Here is a 17,214-nt window from a genome sequence, read left to right on the forward strand (position 1 = left end):
ATAATGTTGGAATATATATATGATGCCAGCAGTGAGCCTATGTACACATGTAATGTAGGTATCTGTGGATTGCTAGGAATGGTCCACTATTTGAGAAAATCCTTGGAGATCGACTTGCAAAAGTGTTTGAATGAGCACATAAAATGTGGGCTGATTTCTGGGCTTCAAGCATTTCACCCATTCAACACAACACAGTAAGCCTCGAGTGTCTGAGTCCATGGTGTTCAGTGAGGTTATTGTGTGTGAAGAATTAGAGATTCGAGCTGCTATGGTGGAACGTAGAACCTGAGGCTTCTGCAAATCTGCAATATAGTGAACGAGTCTAATAATAAAGAGAGATGATCCAACTGCTATTGGACCACAACCTTCCTCCCCCAACATCTTTAATTGAAATTATATTTGATATTGCGCTTTTGTTGGAAGACTTTGAAAGTTGTAACTTCTTTTACTTTCCTGGGTTGAACTTTAAAAAGGTTTAACTTTGCTCTTTTTAAAGTTAAACCCCAAGCACTAACCTTCACGGCATCCACCACCAAAGTGCTTGCTTGCCTTCAGAGTCATATTTAATTCTACTCAAAAGCTACTTCTCATGGATGACTCATTTGGAAGCCTTACCTGGACTGTTAAAAAGCATTTGGTCATGATTCCACTGGCGCGCGGTTCTTGTTGCTTATCGATATTCGAGTTCTAAGTAATAATGTAGCCCAGATAGGAATTATCTTTTGCTTTTTCCTTTTGCAGTTCTCTTTTTTTTTTTTTTTTGCCTTTGCTTGGGTGATCGATGAAGGGTTGAAAGGGAGCAAAGACCATAAATTGGAACTCTTTGAAACTTGAAAGCTTATTTTTTCGTCGGATTCTTTTGCCTTCGTGTACTTTTCTGTTTGTGATATGATGTTCTGTGTTATATATATATAATGTCTCCTACTTCTGATAGATTTTCCCACGTTTCACTACCTCTCAACCTTAGCATGTCATATTTTTGGATTGGATTCCTACTAAGATCGGTAGGGATGAAAACAATGATATTGCAAGCCTATAATTACTGCTCTTGAAATGCAGCCAAAAAATAAAAATTAATAAAATACCCCTAGGCTAGCAAAGAGCACACTTGAATTCAATTTCATGCCCCTCTGATCCAACTCCTTGAAAATTTCTCTCAAGTCATTTGAGACTGTTGATTGAAGATCCCAACCATCTGAGGTTAACCATCTGAGACTTCTCTTCATTCGGGTGATGATAGAGATGGTTTTTCTTGTGATACTGCTGCCGTTGGGCTTCCTATTGGGCATGCTATTGTTGATTCCACTGTTAACCAACCAAACTTGAATGCTTACCCCTCCACCAGAAGATTGTTGTATTATCGGTTGCAAGTGGCTTTTTCGCATCAAATGAAAATTTGATGGTAAAATTGAACGTCATAAGGCTCGTTTAGTAACTAAAGGATATACCCAAGAGTATGGGTTGGACTATGATGAAACATCAGTTTGGTTGTCAAGCCCACTACTATTAGTTATATTCTTGCCTTAGCAGTCTAGCACAATTGGGTAGTCCGGCAACTTGATGTGAATAATGCATTTTTGCATGGAAGCTTGTTTGAAGATGTTTATATGCACCAACCACCCGGATACTTAGACTCTCGGTTTCCTTCATATGTTTGTTAATTGCAATGTTCCTTATATGGTCTCAAGCAAGCTCCAAGGGTTTGGTTTCAATGTCTCAATTCTTATCTTACTCATCTTGGTTTTGCGGGGTCCAAGACAGATTCTTCGTTGTTCATTTGACATCATAGCACTGCTACTCTCTATGTGTTGGTTTATGTTGACGACATACTTGTCATCGGACCATCTTCTAATGCTATTGACACCTTGATATATTCTCTCCCTTCTGAGTTTGCACTAAAGGATCTTGGCATTGCAAGATATTTTTTAGGCATTGAGTTGATTCCCTTACCCATGGGTATGTTGTTATCTCATCAAAAGTATATCTATGGATTATTTTATCGGGCCGGTTTACTTGATGCAAAGCCCATCTCAACTCCAATGGCCACTTCACTTCATCTTTCTTCCACTCATGGGAAACAACTGGATGATCCGACTATATATCGAAGCTTGGTTGGTGGTTGCATATGTTACGCTCACTAGGCCTGACTTGTTGTATCCCATCAACAAACTCTGTCAATACTTTGCTCATCCTATTGAGGATCATTGGGTTGCTCTTAAACGTCTTTTGAGATATTTGAAGGGTACTATTCCTTTTGGGCTCCATCTCATCCGTCATCCTCTTCATCCTTGGAAGCCTATTCAGATGCTGATTGGGCTGAGTGCCCTAATGACAAAAAGTCATAGAGGCCATCTCATTTATTTTGGCTCCAATCTAGTTTCGTGGCAATCTCGCAAATAGACTATTGTTGCCCAGTACTCTAATACAGAGAGTGAGTATCGAGCTCTTGCACTTGCTACTACTGAGTTGACATGGCTCCAATCTCTTCTCACTGAGTAAGGGGTTTCTTAGTCCTCAACCCCACTCCTTTGGTGTGACAATGTTGGTGCCACATATTTATTGGCCTATCCAATGTTCCATGCTCGGACAAAGTACATTGAGGTTGATTTCCATTTTGTGCATGACAAGGTGGCTAAGAAGGATCTTCTGGTTCATTAAATCTCTACCAGTGATCAACTTGCTGACATCCTCACAAAGGGTCTCTCCTCTACACATTTTAAGTTCCTTCGTTTCAAACTCAAGATCCTTGAAGGACCCTTGACTTTCAGGGAGGATATTAGGGAATAGAGTTTCTCTTTATTATATGTAATCCCATATGCCCTTATTTGTAATTTCATGTGTTCTCTCATATATGATGTATGAACTTATAGCTACAAATATATTGATTGGTCCCCACATGTGATTAGTGATTTCAACAAAACTAACAGTAAGCCTCTAGAGTGTTCTGTACAGAATTTTATCTCATCCCAGTCAATCTCTAAGGTTCACTGTGATGTGGCTCTCCCTCTTGGAAGCATTAATGGTGGTGCTGGTTTTGCTATTTTGGGATCAATTGGATCAGATCTCCTAAGTAGAGTCTGAGCCCATGGTGTTCGGTGAGGCTATTGTGGGTGAAGCATTAACTATTCGAGCTGCTATGGTGGAATGCAGAATCTGAGGTGTCCGCAATATAGTGATTATATTCGACAATGATCATCCACGTCCTTCTAATGACCATTAGATTGCATCATTCAATCTTTCAAAATTACAATTTCCTCCTTGAGATGTAAAAATTATTTCACAAAGACCCCCAAACTCTTAAAAATTATTTTCGAACCCCTAAGAGTAGATTACATCACAGTAGCCAAATTTGATATTTCTTCTACCATGCCCATATTTGCTTCCATATCGCACACTCTCACGAGAAACCTCATTACTCCCTTGTTTGATATCAAAATCACAATCCGAAAAGTGCGTTGGAAAGAAGACTTCATGAACTACGTTTATTCAGTTTAAGTCGAACCCATAAAACAACTGGATGACTACTTAAAAATTCATCCAATGTGACCCTTGTGTAGTGACCTGTGAAATCCATTATTCTAAGTAATCTTTGCTTCACCCAGAATACTTAAATCTTCTCACAAATACTCAAAACTGTTGTAATAGTGTTAATCACCCTCTAAAATATATAACAAATGCCCAAAGTCTTCTATGGGAGCTTCACTTCAGTACAAGTCATGTACTCTTAGAACACATTGTATTTTAGTTGCCAACAATGACAACATATGCAATCTCAGCTAATGGAACAACAAAATCCACCAAGGTCTTTTGATTCAATGATGAATACAAAACAGCATGGTTGGAGTTCTCCATGGGATCCATGAGTACAATGATCGCGAAACAGCAGTACTACTTTGTAAAACAACATCTTGAATTTTGAAATTTGACCCATATGGAATTTCCGTCTGGCCAGGCTCTCAGTGACCAGATGGACGACAGTCTAGCTCAGACGGACGTCCGTCTTAAGCACAGAATTAAGCCCAACGGCTATTTTATTTAAAAAAGTAAAAAATAAAACTATGCCTATTTTGTACCCTGACTTTGTACATACCATACAAGATTCTGTGCCAATTTTTCCAGAGAAACATGCCCATTTGTGTCCAACCATACAAGTTTTCAGTACAAATTCTGTGCCAAATTTACCAAATTCGGCACAGAAGCATAAAAAGTGCATTATGTGCCAAATTGGGAGATTTGGCATAGAATCGTTGCCATACAACCCCTTATTATGTATGGACTTTCCAAAGTGAGCATTTGTTGACGGGAGATATATATTTGATATTTCCTTCTTACCCTTTAAAAGAAAAAAAAAGAAAGAAAAAAAAAGTTGACTCATACCAATCCAACTAGCTTGGTTACCTTTAGGAAGACTCCATTTATGGTCAATGCAGGGTTGGTAGAATGGTAAGATCCATACTTCTCAGTGGAGAGGTCATGGATTCGACCATTGGGAACAACAAAGTTCCCTCTGAGGATGTAATTTAGGTGCGCGCAAGCTTACTCGAATGAACTTCAGACACCAAAAAAAAAAAAAAAAACCATTTATGATAATAATTTCAATCTTATGTCATAACAGTTGTGTTATATTCCACTAGTCCCAATCCTAAAGACTGATTTGATTAAATTGGAATCCTCCCAAAGTTGTTGACACATTCCTTCAAAGATGCTTCTAGCAAATTGGAGCTTCTGAAGTATAGTTTAGAACACAGAGGTCTGAAGGTATTACTGGGGGCCTTGGCATAATGGTTGGTGGAGCACAATTATACCTTAGTTAACACTTGTGCTATCTTCCATAGTCCCAATTATGCTTTATTGGGCATGGGCCCAACCTCTAAATACAATTCTTATAAAGGCTAACTTGACTAAATAATTGTGGACCCATTAAAGATATGGATTTGGTTTGGATCGTCCTAAGTGGGTCTAACTAACTACCTTTCCATTTCAAAATTCATATTTTTGGCCAAAATTGCTAAATTCATTTCAATTAATAAGAGAATCATTAAATGAAAAAAGTTCACCTCAAGAACACATAACATCACAATATTGAAATAATATTAAAATTATCATAAATTGAAGGATAACTAGAAGAGATATAGTAAAGAGAAGAAAAAAATTATGACAAAATGAAAGTAATCTTTCAACTTGTATTGTGTCTAGTGCTTTCCTTATTTATAATGGAAGTAAAGATATTACAACATATACGACTACAATAGAACACAAATATTCAAATTGATTTTCACATACAATAAGATGCATTTGGTATGGAAGGACAAAATTCTACCCATGATAGAAGGTCCATAGAATAGAAATGTGAATCGCCCAAGATTACACACTGATGTAGCTGAGATCTTTAGTTAGAAATTACATAAAGTATAAAAACATACGACATCACACAACCCCATACATAACTTTTTTTTTAAGTTTTCTTCCATCACTGAAGTATTTTGCTCTTTTGACATTAAACTTTTTTCCTTCTAACCCCACTTGTCTTCCACTATCAAAAATTATGTTGAAATAACACTTTAGGTAGCTCTTGTTATTGGTGACACGTAACTTATACAATGTCACTTTCTACCCAAAAAAGAAAAAGAGACTATGATATCACTCTGTTTTGATATATGAATTCATCATATGGATGGCAATAGCCTAACTAATTTTCTCTTTCCACCATAATATATGGTTGGAATGGTCCATTCTTTTCTTTTTTTTATGGTTTGCCAACCCCGGTTTCCAAGGCTTTGGTTTGACTAATCCGGTGTTCGACTCGAGTTGCACAACTGGCTATGGTGGGTGAGTCTCCCAGCAGAAATTTTTTGCATCCACAAGATTTCGATACCGGAACGTTGCTTAAGCGGACCAAGCTGCTTACCACTTGGACCAACCCCCATTGGTTGGAATGGTTCATTCTATTGTAACCCTATCAATATAACCTTTCATGGTTGAACATGTGGAAGATATATAGTCCAATGCCTCCAACGTAAAAGTGACTATGAGATTTTAACAAAAATTATGAAGGTGGCTGTGCATCAACTCAGTTAGGCAATTTCCCCACCAATTAGATTAAAGACTTATGAAAATATATTTTGTAAGTAGCATTCCTATTTCAGCGGAAGTGACATCATAGTATGTATATAATACCCCATGACCTAAAGTGGGAATTGTTAGGATTCAAGTGTAAGCCCAAGGTTTTCTAAAAGCACTATGCTCTAAGTATCTGGATTTTTCCAAAAGGCATATTACGCTATTAGATCATAACCAATACGATGGCTTACATTGGAATACAAACTGGATATGACTCAAGTATCTCAACAAGAGTGACGGATTAAACCCTATTTCGTCACCCTATACTCCAACTGGATAATGATACTCAACTGGGTAAAGATTGGATAAGATATTCTATGATAACCATGTTATTTGGTATTATGCCAAGAAGAGGAAACTTAATGATAATACTTCGTCAGTTTCCTTAAATTATAATAATATGACCCGGTTGGATATTGATAAGTGAAAAATAATAACCAACCGAGTTGAACGTGGTCGACCTGATAGCTCCGGTTAGGGCCGGTTCGAAGGGTTAATACCTTGCATACCAAGGAACTCGACAGTTAAGGAAAGAGACGTAATCCTATCGAATTCAGGATGTGGCGATCGTGCTCTATATGGAAATCGTAACTGGCTCACATTAATGGAGAAAAACCCTACGATCGGATGGCCACAGATGAGAATTGTGAATCGATCTAACGATAGAGGTTAAGAGGTAAACACTATATAAACCAAAACACAATGCGAAGAGAAGGTAATTGAATCGTTTCCCTCCGTTGTATCTTTTAATTAAGCTCCGCAACTTGTTAGAGCTTTATGGTGGTGCTCTTATTGACTTAATCATTGGAGGTGGCTTCTCGACTGCAGAGTTGACTCACATTTGACATTCGTCCTGTAGGGACTCGAAGGCTTCCAACGGTGGAACAATTTTCAGATGCATCATTTGACACCGTTTGTGCGAAACGTTTTGAAAAGTCATGGTGGATACTAGATCTACACTGTCACACCCCACCCAGCCAGATCCGGTCATACCTGAATGCCTGTGGGGGTGGTACACTGCAAGATCTAGGTTCAGTAATAAATCCATATAAAACATAATATAACATAATTAAATGAACAAGAATAAATCAAGTTTCTCATATAAAATTATCAAAACCGAAATAATGGTTACAATCATCCATTACTTCAAAATAAAAGTATAACATCAGAGCTTTGAAAAGAAAAGAGGGTAGTTTTATTCGAAGCAGAAAAATAAACTAAACTAGTTCTCTAATGGAATCCAACCCAAAAAAACAGTTGACACTGGCATGAAGCTCTGTGTGCTTCCAGTTCTTTCTTCGTTCACTCCTTCAAGAAGATATGTCAGCAACGAATCCTCCATTTGGAAGAAGTCAATATCGATAATGTAATTAATGACAATGATATGATATATGAATGATTATACTCCTAACTCTATCATGAAGTCTCTATGGTAGACATACATTAAGTCATACACCAGTCTTCTTTGGGCGGTCTCAGTCACTCTTCTCTCAACAAGAGACGTCTATTGGGTTCTTTGCGGTTGTTGGGTAAAATCCTGTCAAGCCATGGTTGGGGATTAGGTCACCACTCTCTCACATCACCATTGGTGTGAGATCTGGCGCGTGTCAAGGATAATCCTAGGCCCAATGCAAAGTCATACGGTCTCGTACTACATGTGGTATAGATTTTCCCCTATGGCACCAATCAACTCGGTTTAGTATCAAGTATCTCCCCTCAAGCCTAATGCCCTGTTGGTTCGATACTTTCCCACCTATGAATGGAATCCTTAACGGGAGGCATTTGTTGGACCACATTCTTTAACCCAATGATCATCCACATATAATGGATATGATGCTCTCCATGTCCTCTCACAGGCTGGTTACCAGTCTTAAGCGTCCATGAGCCCTTATCTATTATATGCAATCCTATCTCTCCATGATGATAGTGGGCATCCTTGACACACAGGACTCAACCACTAACATCACAGGTTAACCAGCTTCAATACCCCTATCGAAAGGGTAGTAGTACTCATGAGATCACCTAGCCCAACATTTCTAGACATGCCCTAGGTATGTCAATCAACAATCAAGGAAAGCGCCAAGGGCACCATAGGAATGCGTCTCATATCGCCTCCTCTGGTATCCTATGGTAGAAATGCCAAAAGAGCATTCCCCATTCCCAATCACAATCTAAGAAATCACATCATGTCACTAGGGCAATGGGTGAACCCACAACCCTAGTAAGCAACATAAAATAAAAGGAGTAATTTAATTCAACATTATCCATATATATTCATATCAATAATTTAGGATTCAACAAGAAAAACTCAATCCATTCAATCTCATCCATCTCATACATTCTCATATCACCATTCAAAGATATTGAAAAATAGAAGATATAATCACAAGATAACACTAAAGCAAGTCAAGATATTAATAACAAAAATTAATTAACATAATTAAACATGCAAGATAAGGTTAAGTATATTCCTCACCTTTTACTTTGCTCCTTTCTCCAAAGTCCAAGAATTCACTCCCACGAGTTTGGTGACTAACAAATAAATAAACCTATTCATGCAAGAGAATTAACAAAATAAAACTAGGAGTTAATTTTTGGGTTTCAAAGGATATCCCAAAATCTTCCCACGAAAACAGAATCCTTACCAATAATTTACAAAGGGTAGTTCTCAACTTTACTAGTGAATGGTCTCTATTTCACCACCAATTCAAAGTCTAATTGAAACAAAACTTTGGGGGAAGCTAATTGGCATCAAAAGGATCCTATGGGTACATCCAATTTGATCAAATTTGACACAGCTCAAAAAGCCCCAAATTTGGCTCTCCTAAATCACCCGTGGGTGACCCGGGGAATCAAATTCCAAAATCTTTTGCAAGGGGACAAACCATTACTCCCAAACTCAAGGAAAACATTAATATAATAAAAGATGATCATCCAAGATACCTAACATGCTTGCCTTTAAGATCTCCACGAAAGAAGGGAAGAAAAAAACTCCCACCAAATATAATTAAAGAGAAGGGTATAAGAATTTTCACTTCCATCAACGTTCTCGCAATGATTTGAGTCGCATAGCACCTTTGATTGGATGGAAAATACTCCTCTCCTTCCTTTCTCCTCTTCCCAAAGCCTTCGCTTCATTCTAGCCTCCAAAAATGCGTTTACGGATGAGTTATAACTTAAAATAGGGCTTAAAAATCCGAAATTCCAATTTTGCCCCTAAATAGAAAATGGGGGTGGGGGGGTTGGTTCACTTAACTGGTCCAACTTACCATCCATGGTTGGACCCTTACACGAATTTCAAATTTGGTGATTTTTGGCTCGTTGGAAAGATCTTTCAACGATCTCAATTTGATACTTTATTTGTGTCAATCGGATTCTTCATCGCCAATATAAAGACATTCCAAAATCACCCTTTTACATCATCGTGATTAATCTTCTCTCTTCACTTAAGCTCTAGGAGAGTTGTTGAATCATCACAAGGGTCATTCACCAACATTGGTTCCATTTCCAATCCTTTGGGCTTGACTTGAATGGCCCACAGTTGTCGTCGACTCGAGGCCCGGGTTCTCGGTCTTGAATCCACGGGTTAAAGGGGTAGAAATTCTGGGGATTTCACATACACTCCAGAGGCAAAAAAAATAGAAACACCCACCACCCCATGGTGGAAATCTGGTCATACCAAAGGGGGATCTGTTGTGAGAAAATGAGGAACGAGGAGAGGAAGTTAATGGAGGCGAACACCTTGATGTTCAACAGGGCCAAGTGCAAATTATCCCGGCCATTCAGGAGCAAATGAATTAGAGCCAAATGCAAGCTCAATTCCTCAAGATGCAGTCTCTGCTCTGAACGATGGCCAGGTGTTTGGGGCTCCAAATAACCCAAATCCTTATGACCAAGAAGAGGCAAGAAGGAAAGTTCAAAGGGGGCTAGAGGGAGGCATTTTCCAATAAGAGGACGTTCACCTAGAAGAGATAGGGATTCAATCGAGGGGCAAATTTGAGGCAGCAAGAGGCTGAAGGTGAGCGATTGGGAGTACGAAGAACTGGGGAGCTCCCACGGAGGGATGGGGCGGAGGCGCTGGATCAATCACAAGGCATTTGAACGGGGACCTTGACCCAACTAAAGAAAGGCATTTAGATGCATTCAACCACTTCCCAACTTTCGGACATTGATAGCGCGAATGCCGAAGGCCAAAGTAGTTCAGATCGATCAAGAGTTGGCAGATATAAATGAGAAGTTGGGGCAACTAACAAGGCGCAAGAGGACCAATGACATTTACTCAATCATCAGAAAGACCCCCTTCGTGGATGCGATCGCTAGGTACGAATTCCCCCACAATTTTCATGCTCTCGACCTTCTCCCTTTTCTTATAAGTTATTACTAGCAAACAATGGCAGTAGTTGGGAATTCGGATGAAATCTTATGCAGGGTGTTTGGGTCTTCGCTTACTGGAGCAGCTCAAAAGTGGTTCTTGAACCTTTCCTCGGCAAGGATTGCTGATTTTGATAAACTAGCTTGGAAATTCATCGATCGGTTCCAAAGCAGCATACAGACAAAGAAAACCAAGGAAACTCTTTTCACTGTGAAGCAAGCCAAGAATGAATACATTCAGGATTATCTTTAGAGGTTCAATAAAACAACTATGAAAATCGAGAATCTTGATGAGCAGGTGGCAAAGGCTCTCTAATAGGTGCCTGCTAGAGTTGTTACTGCAAGATATGAAGACCACGTATGCCGAACTGGTCCAAAGGAGCCAGAAGCAAGTTGAGGTAACAGAAATCCTTGATGCCTGACGGGGAGAAGCTAAGGTTGCCAATAAAGATCATAAAGGTATGGAGAAAGGGCAAGGTTCAAGAGGACAAAATGATCGAGGAGGCAAGGGACGATCCAACTAGAGGCAACGTTCACCCGATCAAGTAGAATATACTCCCCTGAATGCCCAACGGTCAGAGATTCTATTGTAGATCAAGGATCAGGATATACGCAAATGGCCTCTGAGGATGGCGTCCAGGCCTTAGGGGAGAAACATGAATAAATACTGCATATTTCAAAAAGACTACAGATTGTAGATTTCACAAGGAACATGATGATTGTAGACACTTGAAAGCTGAAATTGAGAGATTAATATCTTAGGGACACCTTGCCATTTACATCAAACGTAAGGAAGATGAGCAAGAGAGAAGAACGACAGGAGAAAAGCGAAGGGAACACAGGCCCAAGAAGGGAAAGGAGATAGATGTAGCAACCCGATCTCCAATCCTAACAATAATTGGAGGATCAGAGCCTGAATCCCTTAGGAAGCTGAGGGCAAAGTCAAAATTTGTGGGATCAGGGGAAACAATCAAGTAGGAAAAGACCAAGCTCTCAGCAACAATTATGTTTACTAAGGAAGATGAAAAGGGAGTTTGTTCTCCCCACAGACTCGATCGTGATCAAGGTAGAGATTGGTCATCGGGAGGTGCACCGAGTGCTAATGGATACTGGATCTTCTATGGATCTTTTATCCTATGAAGCATATCAGAATTTTAGGATTGAGGAAGATAAGATGAAACCAACCTCAACCCACTTGTATGGTTTCACCGGATCCTCAATGGTAGCCAAAGGAGCAGTGGCAATTGAATTTAACCGTCGGGAGATACCTAAGGGAAACAACTTTACGAGTGAATTTTCTTGTCGTTCTAGAGTTGCCCGCATACAATGTCATTCTCAGAAGACCATCCCTGACCAAATTAGGAGCTATCGTTTCAACCAAACACATGAAGTTTAAGCTCCCAACCAAAAATGGCGTTGGTGAAGTTAATTCTGATCAAAGGACTTCCTGACAATGTTATATTTCATATTTGAATGATAAGAATGGGTCGAGGAAGGCTACAGCCATGTCAATCAAAGTACGAGATGAAGGAACCTTGCAGAGGCCTGAACTCATAGAAAAGTTGGAAAGGATCCAATTGGATCCTTCTAAAGAGGCAAAATGAACCTTTATTGGTTCGGAACAACTGGAGGATTTCAAAAGAGAATTAAAAGAACTCCTACATGGAAATATGGATGAGTTCGCATGGTAGGCAGCCAATATGGCAGGGATTGACTGAAGTGTATTTGAGCACAAGCTTTGGATTGACCCAAAGGCAAAGCCAGTAATCCAAAAAAAGGAGAAACTTCTTGATTGAGAGGCATACCATACAAATCGAAGTGGAATGAAGGGTTCGGGATTCATTGAACCAATCAAGTGCCCAATCTGGTTGGCTAATGTTGTCATGGTCAAAAAGGCGAATGGCAAGTGGCGGATGTGTACCGACTACAAGAACTTGAACAAAGCATGCAGGAAGGATTGCTATCCTTTGCCCCAAATCAATCTCCTCATTGATGCTACAGTAGGATACGAGACATTAAGCTTCATGGGTGCATACTTGTGGTACAACCAGATTCTGATGAACAAGGACGATGAGAAGTTCTCAACGTTCATGACTAATCGAGAAAGTTTCTATTACAAAAGTGATGTCATTCGGTCTCAAGAATGCGGGGGCTACTTAGCAGAGAGCGGTTAACAAGATTTTCAACGACTTAATCGTGCGAAACATGGAAGCCTACGTTGATGATATGCTAGTGAAAAGCTTTCTCTGCTCGAAACATGTTTCTGATCTAGAAAAGGTCTTAAGTGTACTGAGGAAATATCAGATGAAGTTGAACCCAGAAAAATGTGTGTTTGGAGTATCCTTGGGAAAATTCCTCCGGTTCATGGTTTCACAAAGAGGGATCAAAGAAAACCCCATCAAGATACAAGCATTGATTGATATGGAGCCACCGAAGACTGATCGGGATGTCTAGTGTTTGACTGGATGATTAGCTGACCTAAATAGATTTATAGTGTAGTCGGGTGAATGATGCTTACCGTTCTTCAAGGTGTTGAAAGACCGGTCAACACGGCAAGGAGATAAAGAAGCAATATGGACAGAGGAATGCCAAAAAGCTTTCAAGAAGCTAAAGGTGATGCTCAGGAAACCACCTTTTCTATCCCGACTAAAAAAAGGGGAAAGGCAACAGCTATATTTAGCACCTTCAGCTTTGGCAGTGAGTGTTGTTCTCATTAAGGAACAATAAAAGAAATAGCTACCAATATATTTTATAAGTCACGTACTTCTCAATGCATAAACCAGGTACTCAGAAATCAAGAAGCAAGCACTGGCATTAATGATGGTTGTAAGGAAACTCCAGTCTTACTTCCAGGCTCACCCAATCGAAGTATTAACTAACTTTCCTTTGAAAAAAAATACTTCATAAGCCGGACCTTTTGGGATGGATGATGGTATGGTCAATAGAGCTGAGTGAGTCCCAGGTGGATTTTAAACCTTGAACGACCATCAAAGCTCAAGCCTTGGCTGATTTTGTGGTTGAAACAACAGCTCTAGTGTCAGAAATTACTGAACCTCAAAGCCCGATGATGTGAAACATTTATGTGGATGGTTTGAGTAATAAACAAGGTGGAGGAGCTAGGATCCTGCTGAAGAGTCCAGGAGGTTTCCTCATTCTATATGCTTTAAAGTTCAAGTTTGAGAGAAGCAACAACGAAGCCAAATACAAAGCTTTTCTAGCAGGCCTTCTCCTGGAAAAGGCGCTCGCCATCCTAGAGATAACCGTCTACATTGATTCTTGGTTGGTGGTAAATCAAGTCCAAGGGGAGTTCGAGGTAAAAGAGCCCCAATTAGTAAAGTATCAAGAAATGATACAGGAACTAATAAAGTAATTCAAGGAAGTCTGAATCTTCTAGATCCTGAGGAAGGAGAATGAAATGGTAGATGAACTATCACAATTGGCAAATGCGAAGGCAAAAACCCTTGAAGTTACGAGGGTGAAGGAAATGATGTACTTGGAAGAAAAGTGATGTTGGATGGATCCGATTATGGATTATGATGAGGAAAGAATAAATAGACCAGAATCAGTTCGGTTTAAACCCAGTTCGGTCCAAACTTAGTCCGACCAGATCGGACCAAGTTAGACCGACCAAGTTAAGGTCAGTTGGATAAATATAAAGTTGAATACAAAGGTAAATCTGAATAAGATTCTAGCCAAAGAAACAATATTCAACCAGGACTCTACTACTTGTGTTCGAGTAGGGCACAATGACTAAGAGTCAAATCACAACCAAACTAGGGTTTGAGTCTCACTCGAACTCGTACGTGGAAAATCTATAAAAAGGTAAAGGAGCACAAGAGAAAGGTACGCTGAATAGAATTATCACTATTCATATTATTATTGTTCATTACTTTCTTGCCTTCCTTAGTCGGATTTCTAACTAGATCGTCGGAGGTGAAAACTCGACCTCCACGGTCGAGCTCATCTGTGCAGGTTTAACCGGCTGAAGGGACGAACAGGATTGTGCAGCAACAGATTACATTCAGGATGATCGATTCCCAATGATCAGAAAGAAGCACGATCAATAAGGTCTTGAGCGGCGAGGTTTACTATCCTTAATAGAAGGCTCTACTAAAGATCTTATGCAGACACATTACTAAGATGCTTGGGACTCGAAAAATGTACTTGTTGAAGTTTATGAAGGTATCTGTGGAGCCCATATGGGAGGACGAACCCTTGCACATAAAATCCTCAGACTCGGGCTATATTGAACAAAGATGCAAGAAGATGCACTAAAGTATGTTTGTCAGTGTAAAAAATGTCAAATGCACTCAATTGTTTCGAGAAGGCCAGTGGCTCCCCTAACCTCTATCCTCGACCCAATTCCATTCGCCATGTGGTGTATGGATATAATGGGTAGGTTCACCAAAGCTTCGAGAGGAAGGGAGTACTTGGTGGTGCTTATCGATTACTTGTCGAAGCAGTCCCACTCCCCCACCATTACCAAAAGAAGGATCTACAAATTTGCATTAGACTCAATAATACACTAATTTGGCCTCCCAAAGATCATCGTTATTGATCATAGGACACAGTTTGATAACCCATAGTTCACCTAGTTCTATAGAACCTACATGATTGAGCACCGAATGTCTTCTATTGCCTATCCCCAAAGTAATAGACAAGCTGAAGTGACTAATCGAAACCTGCTAGATGGAATTAAGAAGCGGTTGGAAGCGAAATAAAGCTTTATGGGTCCAGGAACTCCCAAATGTATTATAGGCCTATAGAACTATGGTTCGAAAGTCAACCTGGAGAGACACTATTCCAATTAACTTATGGGTCAGAGGCTTTAGCCCCAGTGGAAGTAATGGCTGGGACACTTAGAGAAAGAGAATTTGAAGAAAAGTCAAACGAGGAAGGTCTGATGGACAACCTGGAATTCCTTGATGAAGTACAAGCAAAGGCAGTGATTTGAATCCAACAATACCACATAAGTGTAACATCATATTATAATGCCCGAGTAAAGTATCACTAATATCTTTTAGGGGATCTCATTTTAAGAAACACAACAGCTTCAGATCCTCGGCATCAGAGGAAATTGGATCGGTCATGGGAAGGACCGTACATGATTGTGAAGTAAGTGGGTTCAGGCACTTACCAGTTAAAGAACCCAGCAAATGGTAGGGATTTGGATAGATCGTGGAATGCAAAAAAAATGAGGAAATATTATACTTAGTCTTTTTAAAAATTTTCTTATATACTCGGGGTTGATATTTTGTAGAATGCTTCGAACCAAGTATTTTATAAAGTTATTCCTCCCAAAACCAAACCTCTTTTAAATAAGGGGCATATGGGTGAACGATTACGGAAAACATTCAAAAGGCTTTGGTATGCCCGAATAAGACCTTCTAACACCTAGAAAAAATCTAAGGATTTTCTCTAAGGAAAGGCTTCGGTATGCTCGACTAAGACATTCTAACACTTAGAAAAAATCTAGGCTTCAGTATGCCCGACTAAGACCTTTTAACACTTAGAAAAATCTAAGGATTTTCTATAAGGAAAGGCTTTGTATGGCCTACTAAGACCATACAGTAACTAAGCTTCTAACTGATCATAGTAAATGAATAAAATTTAAATTGGGAGAATGATTGAAGAAAGTGAAGTTTATATTAGCAAAAAAAGGCCAAATGGGGCCAACCCTTACAAAACAAAAAGAGAAAAGAAAAGAAGAAATAAAAAGTAAAATACCGAACGTAGTCAGTAAATAGATATAATAGAACAATGAATAATACAAAGTCAAGGTTCGGCGGTGTCTTCGGCAGGGTCTTGATCTAGGTTTGGGGCATACTCGGGGAGATCAGCATTGTCTTATAAGTTTTCAGCGGCCTCTTAAGGGTTCAGGGGAGGCTGGAGGTTCATCGCTTAAATAGCCCTCAATGTCCAAATCAACAGGTTCTCGATCAAGCTTCACGTAGGTCCAATCAGGGGCTTCCAAATTTAGTTCCCTAAACACCTCAGCATGACAACCTCCTCACGGTGAGCAATGTCGAACGCAGGGTCTTTCCTTAGGTTGGACCTCGACACCTCATTTTGCCCATCGCGATAAGCCATAGAATTATAACATATCATAACATCGTAAAGGGGCTTACTATTTAAGTAGTTCTGGACACAGGCTTTTCAAACTTCAACTAACGAATGCTTGGGCTCGGAAGGAACGCATGATCCTATAGATCGTCTCTTTCCTTCACCAAGCATTCAACCCTTGTGTCTTACTCCTTGAGGGCCTTCTGAAGCCTTTCAACTTCACGCTCCAACTCCCCGATTCTGCCTGTGGCAGCCATCAGCTCCTCCCCTTCCTTTTGGAATTTGGAGCTCTCTTCCCAAAGTAAAGAAGTTTCCTTCTCTTTAGCCTTTGCCTCTTTGTCCTGATGCTTGGATCAAACACTGAGGTGACCGATCTGAAGCAACACCTTCATCTGCCTATGGAAGGCATCCACAATCTCCCTACAGCAAGAAAGGATTAGAGATCAGGGTTAAGCGTTTGCAGGACTTAGAAAAAAATATTAAAAGAAAAGAAGCAGAAAACTTACTTGATTGAGGAGTCAACAAACTCCTCATTAGGGGCAGCGTCAAGGGTCTTGTGATTAGCTAGCATTCAGGCTTTGGTAGTCCACTCCAACACCATATTCAAGTCCCTAGAAACATGGTCGTGGACGGTCAGCTTCAAGGGGGGAATGTAGATCT

The sequence above is a fragment of the Hakea prostrata genome, chromosome 11, assembly GCF_041222555.1.
Source record: "Hakea prostrata isolate BN-2017 chromosome 11, UWA_Hpros_2, whole genome shotgun sequence".
Taxonomy (NCBI): Eukaryota; Viridiplantae; Streptophyta; class Magnoliopsida; order Proteales; family Proteaceae; genus Hakea; species Hakea prostrata.